Below are 16258 nucleotides of genomic sequence, written 5' to 3'. Positions count from 1 at the left end.
GCTAGCGAATATGTCAGGAACTGGTGGTAGCCGTAGCAGCTCGTTGCAGGGAATTTCATGAAGATTGAAGACTGCATTGTCCTATGTCAGTTTTGTTGTTAGTTAAACCGCTTTTGTACCTATCAAAGCTACGCGCGTGCAAAATTATGTTTTCTTCCTGATTTTTAAATTTTGTTTTGTATGGGTGCCGTGTTCTGTACATTAAAACAATATTAGTCTGTGTACGATAAGTATGATTGTCAAAAGACTAGAAGAACATTTTAGTTCCTATCTATCGGTAATTAAGATTAGTAACAAACTTTATAAACAAACTTCAATTCTAAGTAAAATTTTTAAATTGAAAGTAGGTCCAACCAAAATTCAAAATGCATAAATTTATACTGCAAGTAGGCCTCAAGGGCTCTTTTACAAGTCAATACAACATTTATAGTAACATCATATAGTTACATGAAAAATACATAACAACATTTATAACATTTGTTCAGCGACTTTTAAAAATGATGAAGTGTTTTCTTCTTATTTTTTATACAAAATAAATATTACCTTCAATGTACACTGTCATCACTGTCAACAGTGTAATTGACGTTGCTTGTCACGCTTTAAATATAACAAAATTCGCAATACATTGCGTCTTACAATAAACGTTCTAAAATCAATATACCAGTTATTTTTAAATATTGCTGAGCAAATGTCGGAAGATCGGCGCTGGCGCTTTATTTATACTTCCTTTGTTTTTGTTATATCATGTAATTTAATGTGTCTTGTTTGTGTCTACGAATAAAAAATATTCTATTCTATTCTATTCTAATGTTGTTAGTTTAAGAAGTACAGCCTACAGTTAATTTTTTTGCTCATGTTACAGGCCACACTCGGTGTATCTAAAAATTTATGTAATCTGTATCATAAACTTACTACATCGAGTTTAGTGCATATTGGAAATTAACCTTCGTTTCCTTCCGTAATATTTGCGGAAATATTTGAGGTTTATGAGGGAATATTTGAGGTAACATCGAGACGTTTGAGGTTGTATCGAGTTGAGGTTATGTGGAAGATTCAGCGGCTGATAGCCGATTCGGAATGAGCACTTTAATTTTATTTTATAGCTGGAAATCCAGCTTCACGTAGAAATTTTCTGTTTTACAGTACGTACATATGGTGCGTACTGTAAAACGTTGTATTTGTACAATACACGTGCGAAAAGGTAATTCACAACGCGTGTTGATTTAAAACACTCCCTTCGGTCGTTTGAACCCCATTTGAACCCGAGACCAGCAAGAGGTCTCGGGTTCAAATTCTGGCTAGAGAATTTATCTTTTGTTTTTGTAACAAACTAGAGAAAGGTGGGATAAGAATTTTTTCTGCCCTCCGGGCGGAAAAATAGTATGCGCACCTCAGGAGGAAACGCAGGACATTCCATCCCGCGTGTTTGTCACCCTCGCCTTCGGCTAGGGTAACAATTTTACACGCGGCACGCAATTTCCTACTTTTCCTCCCATGGGACACAAATAACTATTGCGTGGAAAGGGATTTTCTAACTTTCTTTGGATTCCTCGCTCGTTTCCTAGGAAAGAGTTTGTAGACCCTAAGAAATCGTGCCTCCTTCCCTTCTTACATTTTAGTTATCTTATACGGAGTTATATACACGGTGCTCACTAGGAACCCAAAAGATTTTGACAGTGTATTACTGATCACATTTAGAGACTAAAATGTCATATAAACTTTTCTGGATTTCGCCTAGTTTCAGAGTTAATACCAATGTAAAAAAAAACATGTTATCGTAACTTAGTTCAAAACGCCTTTTTGATCGCGATAATGCCATTATGGGGCGTAGTCTAAATATCCTTATTGATAGATGTCAAAAAGTGACAAGTAACCTTTGCAAGAACTAGTTTTTACAAAAAAAATCGTAAAAAAATATTTTCAGTGCCAGTTTTACCATAACATTAACTTTTTATGTACAAATACGTTCAAAATTTGAAAAAAAAAAAACAAAAAAATATATTTTTTTGGCCAAATTTAGTGAAACTCATATAACATTTTTTCCGTCTTTTGGCCTCAGAAGTACGTGGTTAAAATCTTTCGGGTTCCTCGTGAGCACCGTGTATATATTTGATATTAGTTATGATACGATATATCGATGTCGCACTGCACTGGTAACAGTTCCCTCAGCAGCTATCGTTATGTTATGATCTCTGTGTGAACTTGTACGGAGCAGGGTGAGCTTCCAGTTGCTGCAGCTTATTTTACTCCATTCTATATTTATTGATTTCTTATCATACACAGTGTGTATGATAGAGTCAGACCAAGATAAAAAGTGCAGGAAACATGATATCACTCTAACATATTCATTTGCAAATTTCCTTTTGTTTAACCCTTTGAACGCCAAGAGCCACTAAAGTGGTCGTGTGGCTGTCGTGCCTGCCACGCCAACGACCACTAAAAGGGCATATCATGGCAGACGCTGTCAAAGCAATATTACTGTTGACAGATAAGGTTTAAATTCCTTTCTCACTAGTTGAAATGTGCGTGTATGCCACATTTCAATGCGAGAGAGAATGCGTTCAAAAGGCTAAAAAATAAAAACACAACCAAGGACTATACTATCCGCGAATCAAACTGAAATTGGGTCGTAAAACTTCTCATTCACACTTGCATGGTCGTCACAAGAGTGAAAGAGATAGTAACATGTTAGCTAGGTACAGTTATTTCTATTGATAGGTCCTCACATTACCACCGAACGCGGTTACCGGAGTGGGAGATACCCGCGGGCGCGGCCACGGTACACAGTTGAGAAGCAATATGTGGCACCTAATTTAAAAAAAAAAATGAAAGTGATGATTGACTTATTTTTCTAACATAGATGTTTGTTTCTTGCCGCGCTAAGTATTTTTTTTAGATATATCATTAAGGTTTTTATTTGTGGCATTATCTATGAAAAGGGAACTTATTGTCGATGGCGCTTACGTTGCGCGTTGCGCAGCGTTGTATTTGTATCGGAGCATCGTTTATAACGGCGGAAGCGCCATCGACAATAAGGTCCCTTTTCATAGATAACGTCACATTTTTACTTGTAAGTAAAGTAACATGTAGGTACTACATCTACAGTCGTGTTCATAACTATGTATGTTAACGGCACCAATCATGGGACATTTAAGACAATATTTGGACTTTTGGAGTATGTTTGATGTTTCACCGACATCTGTAAAATTTCTACCGCTTTATCCTTTAAAAGTTGAATGTCCAATTCGTCCGTTATGTTTTCTATGTATTGAATGGAAGCTACTGCAATTGGTTTTAATATTATTAACCAATTAAAACTATGGTTTTGTGCTCCAGTCATGGGATGTATGGCGTCATTAATTTTCAAACTAACAAATATCAATGAAAAATTAAACTTAAGCAGCTCTTTGGCTCTTGTTTATGGTAAAATGTTGCCAGCGTTTAAAAACTGATGATAAAATACTTGTTTTACAGGATTTGTCTATACCATCCCATTACTGGTGCCTGTTCCATTATAGGGGTGCTTACTATTTCTTCTCCTAAATAGATTGCAATAAGGTGAAAAAATGTATACATATTGATTAACTCGACTGTACGTTTTCCATTGAAAATGGTTTGAAAAAGTATATATCTTTTTTTTAATATTGTTATAGGTAATCAAAAGTACTCACCAACTTTTATTAGTTTTAGTACCGTTTTGTCAACAAGTTAACATACACATTCAATCTTCACATAAGTATGACAGATGTATAAAACGTGGACATTGTACTTTTACGTCTGTGTTCTTGAATAATTGCAGACAACATTTTACTTCTTTAGTGTGTAACATCGTTGGACTTCTGTAAATTGATAACATCGTTGATTGTTTTAGTTTGGCAAAAAAAGAAAAGAAAAAAGAAAAGAAACGAAAAAAAAAAGAAAAGGTACGAAATTATAAATGTATCCCAGTTATCGATATTCATTTTAAAAATAATCCTAGCTTTTTTCTACTTAAAATTGCTTATGTGATTCTTAAACTCATTCATATTATATTTGATTTTCTAGTTCATGAAAATAATTGATTTTAATCAGAAGCATTAAGATTTCATTATATTGAAATAGAGTCAGTTCACGGCAATTTTAAGGGTTATTGGCTTCCTAAGAGTTAAAACTAAACCTTTAAAAGCATTATTCTCAAGCTGAATTGATTAAGTTTGTTCGTTAAACTTAAATGCGATAACTGTAAATTGTAATATTTTCTCCTATTCACATACCTATAGGTATTATCGCAGACGTCTATATTCTCGCAGACGTTTTATTCTCTCCATCTCGCAGACGTCTGCATCACTAAAGTACAGGAAATGCATCTACATGCATCTATGATAAGTCGTCTTCTTCATCTTTTTCAACCACGGACAAAGACACGGCCATAAACACGGCCATGCCACCAATATTGGGCAAAATAGCAGCAAACCAAAGATAGTCACATCCAATTTACTGCAACGCATTCTATTCTTATCGGGCTTTCTCTTACAACGAGACCAACAAGGTTCATGTTCGTTTCTTCGTTTACATTGTCTACAAGCAAATGGATTCCAAAATATACAACACGGCATTTTTTTTTTAGTTTTTCTTGTTTATTTTATATTTTTTATTTTGCTTTGGGAGCGCAACGTTTCGTTTTCATTGCGCCCCCAAAAGCAGTGACAGCGTTTGTCAATCTTCTTATGTCATGCCCAAAGAGAATATATAGAGAAAGAGAATACTTCAATGTCTACAAAGAGTCAATAATAATAAATTTATTGTCTCTGCTTTAATTTACTTGATCTTCCAACAGACGGCGCTACAGGACTTTTAACATTATGCAGATTTTTGAGTAGGTATTTAAGTAACTTTTTCATATGTTTTGTGTAAGATTTGGTTGATGAGTTTACCTAATGTGATTTATAAAATGAAACACTATTGTAAATGAAAAATAGTTAACAAATCGGTAAGCCACAATTCCACAAAGCAGTAACTTTTCTATAGAACTAAAACCACCGTTTGCAAAATCATTTGATTTCGTAAAAATTCCATCTAGTTTTATTTTAAATTGTTGTATTCATGAGGGCACTGTCGGCGCTGCTGGTCGACACCACAGGGGATCCCAGGGCTGGCGCGTACCTCTATCAACGTATTTCCCTTACGATACAGAGGGGTAACGCCGAAAATGTAACGGGGTTCATGCCACAGGCCGATTTCTTAGAAGGGCAACTCTTTGTAATTGGTTTTTGTTTTTGTAGGTAAGTATATTTTATAGTTTGTGATTTTATTTTAAGTTAAACTTTAGTTTTAATTTTGTAAAAATATATGATAATTTAGTTAGTTCATATCAATTATTTAGGAGCTTTATTATTTCTTTATTCGTTATTATTATTATTCGTTTATAGAATCTAAAAGAATCTCTGCGGTTAACTGGATCAAAATCTATATAAATGGTTTTCTTTTGTGCAATAAAGATTAAATAAAAATATATTTCTTTATTAAATATAACCTAATTTAAATTGGTAGTGTAACGAGCCTCTAAGATCGCCATTAGATATTGCAGCTGCCGAGGTGCTCAAAAATATCTTACCACGCACAATACACAATAGACAATACACCTTGACAATAGAGGCGTGTTCAGATATTTGTGAGCACCTTAGCCGCTCCGATATATCTGATGGCGACTGTATATAGCGAAAGACGACGAAAATGCAGTTTTTTTTTTTTTATGGAGGATAGGCAGGCGTTTGACCACGATCACACCTGATGGTAAGTGATGATGCGGTCTACGGTGTAGCACGCTTACCTATGAGATACCTATTTACTCTAGCCTTGAAGAGATTCAGATTGTACTCATACGGAAACACAGACTCGGGCAGGGCATTCCACTCCTTGGCAGTTCGCATAAGGAATGTTAAGTTGCCGTACTGTTCCAAACCTGTCCCCCTAGTGTAAATAAATTCGATTTCGAAACGTGACGTACGCGTTTGCGTTTAGTCTCATTTTGTATTGGATTTAGAAAGAGCGCGCCAAGCGGGACGTTTTGGAAACTCAAAATCCTATACAAAATGAGACTTAACGCAAACGCGTTCGTCACGTTATGATGTCGATCAAATTTACACTAGGGGTACTGTCCCCTGCAAGAAACTACGCTTATCCAGTCCTTGTTTATATCGAACTATCAATGTTCGTTAACCGATACACGGACTGAACAAAACTAATTTCTTGTTCGCAACTCCGCTGGTAAAGATCTGGATTCAGTGCCGTTCAGTGGGTTAGTTCCAAATTCCAATTCGAAGTTCAAATGCTTCGTTCGGAGTAACTTTGTTGAACGATGATAGGGTAGTTTTCAATGAAGGCCCCGTAGGTTCGTGTTTTCTTACTCTCAATAGATATTGGTGGTATATTGGTGGTGTGACGACCGGTTTGGCCTAGTGGGTAGTGACCCTGCCTACGAAGCTGATGGTCCCGGGTTCAAATCCTGGTAAGGGCATTTATTCGTGTGACGAGCATGGATATTTGTTCCTAAGTCATGGGTGTTTTCTATGTATTTAAGTATTTATAAATATTTATATATTATATATGTATATATCGTTGTCTAAGTACCCTCAACACAAGCCTTATTGAGCTTACTGTGGGACGTAGTCAATTTGTGTAATAATGTCCTATAATATTTATTTATTTATTATTTATTCAATGAGCGTGTGAGCGAGATGGATGTGCGTGCTCGGGACCGAGGATATCATGTTTTTGAATTTTGACTTGTAGTAAGTTTTAACAAAAAAAGTAATCGAGGAGGGGAGGGGAGGGGATAAATATAATTGATTGACTGGTAGAGAATGCCTTAAGGCATTAAGTCCGCTATTTGTAAAAAAAATTATCGTGTAAAATTTAAATAAATAAATAAAATGCGTATTTTCAGAAATAATTTTGCCTATGAAGCCGATGGTCCTGGGTTCAAATCTCGGTAAGGGCATTTATTTGTGTGATGAGCACAGATATTTGTTCCTGAGTCATGGATGTTTTCTATGTATTTATGTATCTGTATATGGAATACGCTTCATTTTTGGAATTCGAAAGTTTGATCATATATCTAGCTACCGTCGCCAGCTCAAGTGGCTTCCCATACGTCAGCGCCGTTCCTTTCGAATACTCTCCTCACTTTTCTCTATCCTATTCGAGCCCTCCACTCCAGAATATCTCAAATGTAACTTCAACTTTATGACCCCCCGCCCAGGCTGCGAGCTGCGCTCTGCCCGTTCTCTTAAACTCTCTGTTCTCCCTCACCATACTGGTTTCCTAAAGTCTTCTTTCGCTGTTCAAGCAATCCGTCTTTGGAATGCGCTTCCTCTAACGATTAGACAAGCCGCAAACAAGCTGAATTTCAAACGTATTCTCTACAAGCACCTGCTAGATACTGTCTAGTGGGACCCCCCCCCCCCTCTTCCCCCCTGCCCCGCACACATGCAGAAGTATATTTATGTATATTGTATAGTATATTATGTAATTAATTTATATATGTATTTATAATGATAATTTGTGTAGTTTATAAAAGTATTATATATTACCTATTAGTTTGTATACTGGCTTAGTAGTATTAGACTTAGTATTTAATTTTGGAATATTTTTTTTTCACACTGCACCCACCTTAGCAAATTTCTGTTTGGCCCAGTGGTTGACTGGTAGAGAATGCCTCAAGGCATTAAGTCCGCCTATTGTACATTATACTTGTACTTGTGCAATAAAGTTTAAATAATAATAATATATAATACATATATATATATCGTTGTCTGAGAACCCACAACACAAGCCTTCTTGAGCTTACTGTGGGACATATTCAATCTGTAAGAATATCCTATAAAATTTATTATATTTATATTTTAATTTTAAAATTTTCAGCTTTAGTCGTAATTAGCACTTTGCGTGTTTTTGTCGAAAATTTAAACAGTTATATGTATAGGTATGTACTTGCTCAGTACCCCTAGTGTAAATTTAATCGACATCATAACGTGACGAACGCGTTTGCGTTAAGTCTCATTTTGTATAGGATTTTGAGTTTCCAAAACGTCCCGCTTGGCGCGCTCTTTCTAAATCACATACAAAATGAGACTAAACGCAAACGCGTACGTCACGTTTCGAAATCGAATTTATTTACACTAGGGGTACTGTATGGCATAGACTATGTCGTTTTGTCCAGTGTATACCTATGTCTGTCATTTTGCCCAATTGTAAACAAGACAGATTAAAAATTATTTTTAATTAAAATAACTGCCAATTGTAGTAAAATTAAGACAAATATATCATACCATTCGTATTCAGTTTTAATCAAAAAACAATCAAAAATTACTACGCATAATTCTAATGAAAACTGAAGAAACTCACGTATAAAATAAACTTATGTGGCACTAAAAACGTTCACACTCATTACTTCAATGCGACGAGCCAATGATGCTGGGCATCTCGCAGGATTGTAAAAATGGCAACTGTGAGGTGTTGCTGTGTCGATAAGCTCACTACAGACTGCTAATTTCGAAATAAGCCTACTGTGTCATTTTGTCCGTATTTCTTCTATGCATATTTTTGGGACTTTGTTCGTATTGATATCTAAGATGTGACTGTAGTGGAAAAAGTTGTATGATACACGTGCGAATAGGTAATTTGCAACCCGTGTCGATTTTAAACACTCCCTTCGGTCGTGTTTAAGTTTATCGTGTCATTTCCTACTTTTCTAATATACTATTTTAATAAAACTCAGTTCAAGTTTTATTGCTTATACATTTTTATTGAGAATAACTGGGTAAACATTTCCTTATGAAAGACTTCCAAGACAGAAAAGTAACTCGACATGACACTTTCCAGGACGGTAGTTTTATGACCTAACATTATAGGATGTTAATCTATAATAAATATGTTCACGCAATTATCTGAACTGCTCGCATGAGTTGCGTTCTTGCGCGCGACTCCATACACCCTGCGCGACTTCAAATATAGGGGATATTACGCAAAACTCTGCGTAGAGGGCGCCACTACCACATTTTGTGGGCTTACCACGAAACAAGAAAATCAAAATTTCTTTACGTGCCTATCATTCTTGCATATTCAAACGATAAAGAGGCCAGATAACGAAATTTAGATTATCGCGTTTCGCAGCAGGCCTCTGTAAACAAACCGCTTTGATGCATCAATGTCATAACTTCTCAAAAAACTAGCATAGTATGTATAAGTTACTCTATGGTTTATGTAATGTGATAGTGCTGCTCTCTGGTGGCAGAACATTGCAGTAAAACTCCTTATTGACTCGTGCGCTAGAACGGAACTGATGCTAGATGGTCAGATCTTATCACTCGACTTGAAACAGCTTCAAGGCAAACTAGATGCTTTAGTCCGGTAGGTACCTCTCTTTATTCTTAACTTCTCTGCGCAGTTTCTTTTGATTTTATCTCTTCAGTGTTTGGGTTGATAATTTTTTAGACAATTTTTGGCGTTCCAAAGTGACTTCCTAGAAAAAGAAAGAAATAAATACTTAAGTATCCTCATATTTAATAGGCGTTACCTAGAAGAACTTGGCATTATCTTTCAGCAACTAAACTTTGGCAGAAATAGTTATTTCCCTCGCAAAACAGCACACACATTTTTTATTTTACTTTACTTTAGATTACTTAGCCCCACGTGTGTATAAAATGCAACGTTTTTGAACAATCAAGAGGACCTTTACCAGTTGGTGTGGTGAAAACATTTACCCCCTTATTCATAAACGTGTACTAAAGTTACGATGCCGCTGATCACCGTTTGTCCCTTTCCATCATACCAATATGTCGTAATACTCGTTTATGAATAAGAGGGATTAGTTATTTGTTGTAGAAAAGGCCCTTTTTTAAGACCCTTGACCCCAGCCAAGACTTTTTACTTTTCCACAAGAGGGGTTGCAATGACTTTAGCCTTTACCAGTTACTTTAACCTAAGTACCCAACCAAACTTAGGTCATTCTCTAAGAATATGTCTGTGTCTTTTCATATATTTTGTATAGGTCCCGACAATTTGACCGCAGACATATTTTTTGAGAAATGATCCTCATCATTTTACCTTCTTGACATTATGAAGCACTGCGATTGCATCCTGAATCAAAATGGCCACCAGCATTTGCAAAAACCTGAGCAGAACGTCTTCCTAAGACACCAGTAACAGATAAAAGGCCACAGGCATGGTATGAAGAATATGCACGGCAAACATAAAATACACATCATTATGATATTGTCCTTTACACCACACTTATGTTTTTTCATCTTCCAACACTGATATTTCATTTTCAGAATATCACACATTGTTGCTTTTTTACAATAAACATATTTCGGCATTTTGGTTTTTTTAGGTTATTTCTGTCTTTATAGATAAGTTTTGGGGATCTTGTTGATTTATTGTATTGCGATATTTGTAGTTTTGTTTTTTGTATTAGTTGTAGATTAGGAGCGACACGCTTGTAGTTTTGTATTTATTCCTATTTTGATGATAAAGCGTGCGCTCCTAAAATACAACTAGTATAATGCTTGGTGTACACGAGTTGAATTTTGTTTACCTGTGCGAGCTATTCTAGGCTTGCTTTTTCTTCTAGTTAGGGTTCCGTAGTCAACTAGGAACCCTTATAGTTTCGCCATGTCCGTCTGTTTGTCTGTCTGTCCGAGGTTTTGCTCCGTGGTCGTTAGTGCTAGATAGCTGAAATTTGGCATGGATATATAAACCAATTAAGCCGACAATTTTTGCTTCAACCCTACAGTGTGGGATATCGTTGGAAAGGTCTTTAAAAACTAATAGGGGTCTTCAACAAACATTTCTTGATAAAGTGAATATATTCGGAGATAATTGCTCCGAAAGAAAAAAAAATGTGTCCCACCCCCTCTAACTTTTGAACCATAGGTCCAAAAAATATGAAAACAATCTTGAAAGTAGAACTTAAGAAAGACATTAAATGAAAACTATAGCGGATATGATCAGTTTAGCTGTTTTTGAGTTATCGCAAAAAGTTTCCCCTTCATAGTAAAAAGACGTACACCCACAGTTCATCCCTTGGTTAACAATCTACCATACTTTAAGCTCCAGTTTAGCTTATTGTGACGGAAGAGTAACTACGGAACCCTACTCTGAGCATGGCCCGTCATGCTCTTGGCCGGTTTTTTTTAGCTAGTAAACGTATATGGCTAATGCTATGGGATCCGGATTCCCAATAGAAATATCTGTTAAAATCTGTAATTGTAGAAAACGCAATTTGAAAAAAAAAGCGTTAATTTTAAGACGCCAAAATATTTTTTTTTTACCACGAAGGTGGCAAACAAGCATACGGCCCGCCTGATGGTAAGCAGTCACCGCAGCCTATGGACGCCTGCAACTCCAGAGGTGTTACATGCGCGTTGCCGACCCTTTAAATAATTGCACATATCGCAGATATAATATAAAAAAATGCACAGCATTCATTTATTTTTCAGTGCAGTTAAAGAGTAAAGTAACTATTATATTATTGCAGTTCATAAATTTCGTCATCAAATCACAAACTTGTGTTGTTGCATTATTTAAAGTCATGCCACTTGCTCAAACAGAACGAGCTCTCAAAATCAGTTACTCTTACGTTTACTTACTGACTTCATGTGTCTGGGCCTTACATCTGTCAATTATTCTGTCATCTATTCCAATTGTCAAGTGATTAATGTCATAAGAAACGTAGAAAACAGTAGGACTAAGATGGTCGTTTATTTAACATCTGTCGTCATGCCTGTCACGTTCTAACAAGTACGTAAGTGCGAAAGTGACGCATGGCATGACAAGTGATAAAAATGCGACCATGATACCGCCGCAGGACGCAGTTATTTATAAGAATGACAGACATCAACTATATCATCTATCATCTATCGAATCTCTATGTCTTTTTATTAGTTTTCCCGTCACATTATAGTCAATTTCTGGAAAACCATTTCTTACATTCATAACTTATACTCAAGAAGTATTTATGTTAATTTATCTTAACCACTTAGGATATAAATCAAGCTTTAAGATCGACCAAAGCAAAATTAACAATGTTAAAATAAGTAAGATACAAAGCCTAGCATAGTACATGTGTTTCTGCTTATGCGTTCCTAATTTGTGCTGGTTTCCATCCATTTTGAGCCCATGCTTGGCCTGCCTACCATGCTGTATTAAAGGTAACATAACTACTTCCTCTTTCCTTACTTACTTCTTAATAAGATTAGCTTTATCCTGGTTTTAACCCAAAAGGAGCACAGAATCCACTTTACGCCTCTGAAAAAACGGGCTGTCGCTTGAAACCATGTTATTCTGTTAACTTTTGAGCCCCTTGAGGTTTGGTTTAAAGTATCCTTACTGTAGCTGTTTTAAAGAATATATTGTATAAATTTTCAAGGTCCTTCCTTTTACGATTAAGGCGTTCTATATCACCTATGTAACGGGATGCTTTATTTATTAACATTATATTATTTGCAGACATGAAATACTGCCAATGCTTCGTCGTTCATCTCGACGAGAACAACCCTGACTTTACTGTTAGCTCCCGAAGCCGACCTGCCTACGTCACTAAGACCACTGTCACAGAAATATCTACACATTCAGTAGACACTAATGTAACCAACTCCACAAGAAGATCCTCAATAACTAATTCCACAAGAAGATCCTCAAATTCAAGACAGATAACATCAAACATGAATGGTGAACCTAGCGTGTCTACAGTGTCTGCTATACCAAGACCACCATCATAGAAATATCCAGCACTATACAGTCAGTGGATACTAATATTATCAATTCTAGAAGATCGTCCAATTCAAGACCGATATGATCAAACAATGATCGCGAAATCGGCCTGCTTACAGTGCTTATTACAGCAAGACCACCTTAAGAGCTCTTTCCCACTGACCTCCAGTTTTTTGAGGGTACGTTACTAAGGGAACGTTACTATATTAGCACGTATACTACTCAAACGGGATCCTGCAGAAAACTGTACTCGCAAAAACTGAACATCAGTGGAAAAGAGCTCTAACTCTAACAGAGATCTCCAAAAGACACTAATATTGTATTACCAACTCTGGTTAGTCATATTCTATGATCGATAAATATTGAACGATTTAATTAATAATTACGGTTTCACTGTACAGTTTCTGTAATGTTGGCTATGCAGGTATCGCTTCTTTGATAAGCTTATTAAAATGATTATGAAATTAATTTTTTTTTGTTCTCGATGCGGACTGCCGGTACGTTGCGCTAAACAAAGTTGCCGCTTCCTGGCTTCGTCAAACAGAAAAATAGTATACACACCTCGGCCAGTAAATAAGTTCTCAGATCAAATGTTTATGATCTGATACATTTTTACTGCTCTAGGTATAAACAGAATTGTATTAACGCCTGACCAGATATATATGAATTACTTATATGATCATTGTCAAGAGGGGTTATTATATCACTGGTCAGGCTTTACAAGTGTAGCAAATGTCCGTCACAGAGATCTCCAGAACACATTCTCTTCAGTAGGTTAAAATGATACAAAACTTGAAAACAATCACATTTTTAATTCAGCATATAATTAAACTTAAGCTCATCCAAATCCTTCTCGATTTTGATCTTCTTCTCATTTTCCTCCTCTGTCTCACAGCACTGGACTAGACAAGGACAGGTGAAGGGGAATAACGCTACACATGGGATTATCAACATGGGGAAACACAAATATGTTAACCAGCACATTTTCGGATACTCTTCGTTTCTGTTGAGTAAAAGAAATATCATTAAATTTAAAATATCGTGGAAACTGACACTAAACCTTATAAAACAAAGACCCCGCCGCGTGCGTTTGTATGTATGTATGTTTGCGACAAACTCAAAAACTACTGAAGGATTTTCATGCAGCTTTCACCTATCAATACAGTGATTGTTGAGGAAGGTTTAAGTGTATAATTTGTTAAAGTTTTGTGTAACCCGTGAGAAGCTGGGGCGGGTCTCTATTATTAAAATATACCTAATATATTTGTACTGTGAAAGTAGCACTCTGTAGTCATATTTTCATAGGAATATAAAGTTTATTATAGTCTTCCACATTTGATAGCATGCCAAGTTGGTTTTCGCTTGGTCTAACTCTCGTGGTGGGGTCCGTTTTTCCTGCGTATATGTGTTCGCTATTCGTCTCCTGGTTCGCCTTACAGTCATATAGGAATAATTACAGGTTACAGGACATACATATTAAACAAACACCTACAATGCCGGATTTAGAGGTCTGGAGGCCTCGGGCAATAAAGGAGTGGAGGCCTCCTGGCCCCAAATTTTTTCCAAATAAAATGGTAAATTTACCGAATTCTCTATTGTGGGGGGGGGGGGGGGGTCTTTTGTGGAGGCCCGGGGCAGTAGCCCCGGTTGCCCTCCCCTAAATCCGGCCCTTAACACCTACACTATATGGGTAAAACAAACAGCCCCATATGCAGAGTCTGCATGGAAGATGAGTTAACAACAAATATATTCTCCTAGACTGCAAATAGGTAGAAGTATACAGGAGCAAATATCTAGAGACTCCGTGCACACTAAAGGAGGCAGTTAGCAACCTGAAACCTGGAGCTGGAGTGGTTAGAGTAGCGTTACCTCGTTTCACGCAAAATAGGTACAATGGTTGTCGACTTGCGGAAAATGCCCAGAACCCTAACTACAGATGACTAACTAACACTCACATATGTAAATGCGCCATTATAAGTATGATAACTGTTATTTTACTTCTATTAAAAACCGTTTTACATATAAGTACAAAGCTGTAAAAAGTTTGTCAGACTTCTATATTTACTAGACTCTGATTACAATAAAAGCTTTTCTTTTATGTTTACTATTTTTATTCCAATTCCTAAATAAAAATGGTATTATTGTACGTTACAGTAACTATTTTATCAATCCTCTTAAATTACTATTCATGAAATTCCTGTGAGTGGTTTGGCTGAATATCGAGTCCCTCCCGTCTCTGCCTTCCTGCAGTACTTAGTACGTATATGTATCTTCATCCTTAGCATCAATGCCACAGAGCCTCAAACATGGGCCTACAATAGGCATACATGATACTAAAGGACTGATTAACAGCGGAATGAAGCAACACATTATTCAAAACTACTACTTTGTTATCTTTGAAAACGTCGTTAAAATCCTTACCACTTCTTGCTCCTGACTCAATCTAGCATACAGCACTTTCTGATTTCATATCGCTGTTTTCTTTATTAACTATAGCTTTTCCTTTATCAAAATTGATGTCAATAGCTCATACACTACAGTATTTTCTTTATCTTAATCACGTTCTTCAAATGTGTCTTCAAACAATTCTTCCTCCGAAACTGAATTCTCTTTATCTTAAGCATACAAAACTTCTTCAACTTTAACTGTAGAGTAACTGCTGTTATACTTCCTGTTTTCGCAGTCTTTCAAAGTCTTCTTGGCAGCAGCACAACATAAGGGTAGAAGTAAGCAAGGTATGAGAAACCAAGATAAGGCACACACGGGAGGGACTACGATTAAACACATATTATTTGCGGATTTTTGCGGATTACAATTTTCACATTTTGCTGGGTTAGAGAATCATGTCATAAATGTTGTGACATGTGTCGTGCGGTGAGTATTGTTTTATTTTTTATCAATGTGGAATATAGGAGTAATAAAGATGTGGCAAAAAAGGTGTATTAAGCATTTAATATCTTATGGCTTTTGAAAATTGTACATGTAACCATAGCATATAACCCTCGTATGTTAAGGACTTGCGTATTAAGTTATTACGTATCGTATGAACTACAATATAAAGAAGCATGGAATTTCATGTTTGACTTAGCACTTGGCATGAAGCACTAAGCGTAGTCGGAGTCTATGCACACTTATCCACATACATTACTTTTCGCTTCTTTTTTATCTTTTATCTTTATCTTTACCTATTCGAAAAAGGGCTTTTTTCCCCTCTAAGAGGATCAAAGAAGCACTTTTTCCCTGCTAGTACTTTTCTATTCTATGACACATTTTTTTTACTTTTTTGGATACAACTTTTTTAGCCTTAAACAATATTTTGAACTTAATGATTACCATTCTTTTAGGGGATAATTGCACAAAAGATCCATATGTGTTGAAAGTCCAGTCGCAGGGCTTCCGAAATTAAAATATAAGATGATAATTTCCTTATACTTGATGTGAAAAGCAGTACCTATGTGACACATGGTAGCATTATTTCCACCTTGGGCGTTAACACTTGAATATC

At 36.2% G+C, this 16258-nt stretch overlaps 3 long non-coding RNA genes across 3 annotated transcripts; 1 reads left to right on the top strand and 2 right to left on the bottom strand.

The window, feature by feature from the left end:
• Nucleotides 1–1374: 1374 nt before the first annotated feature.
• LOC133529915 (uncharacterized) lies at nucleotides 1375–4747 on the bottom strand. Its single transcript, XR_009801239.1, has 3 exons — nucleotides 4254–4747; nucleotides 3672–3839; nucleotides 1375–2808 (listed from the first exon to the last, which is right to left on the bottom strand). It is a non-coding gene; the product is annotated as an uncharacterized LOC133529915 (long non-coding RNA).
• Nucleotides 4748–11883: 7136 nt separating this feature from the next.
• On the top strand, nucleotides 11884–13221 carry LOC133529572 (uncharacterized). The gene is made up of 2 exons (XR_009801166.1): nucleotides 11884–12191; nucleotides 12490–13221. It is a non-coding gene; the product is annotated as an uncharacterized LOC133529572 (long non-coding RNA).
• Nucleotides 13222–13545: 324 nt separating this feature from the next.
• On the bottom strand, nucleotides 13546–15866 carry LOC133529570 (uncharacterized). Its single transcript, XR_009801165.1, has 2 exons — nucleotides 15175–15866; nucleotides 13546–13756 (listed from the first exon to the last, which is right to left on the bottom strand). It is a non-coding gene; the product is annotated as an uncharacterized LOC133529570 (long non-coding RNA).
• Nucleotides 15867–16258: the final 392 nt, after the last annotated feature.

This window comes from Cydia pomonella, chromosome 21 (genome assembly GCF_033807575.1).
Source record: "Cydia pomonella isolate Wapato2018A chromosome 21, ilCydPomo1, whole genome shotgun sequence".
Taxonomy (NCBI): Eukaryota; Metazoa; Arthropoda; class Insecta; order Lepidoptera; family Tortricidae; genus Cydia; species Cydia pomonella.
The sequence above is the reverse complement of the archived record's forward strand: the minus strand, read 5'-3'. Positions and strand labels throughout refer to the sequence as shown.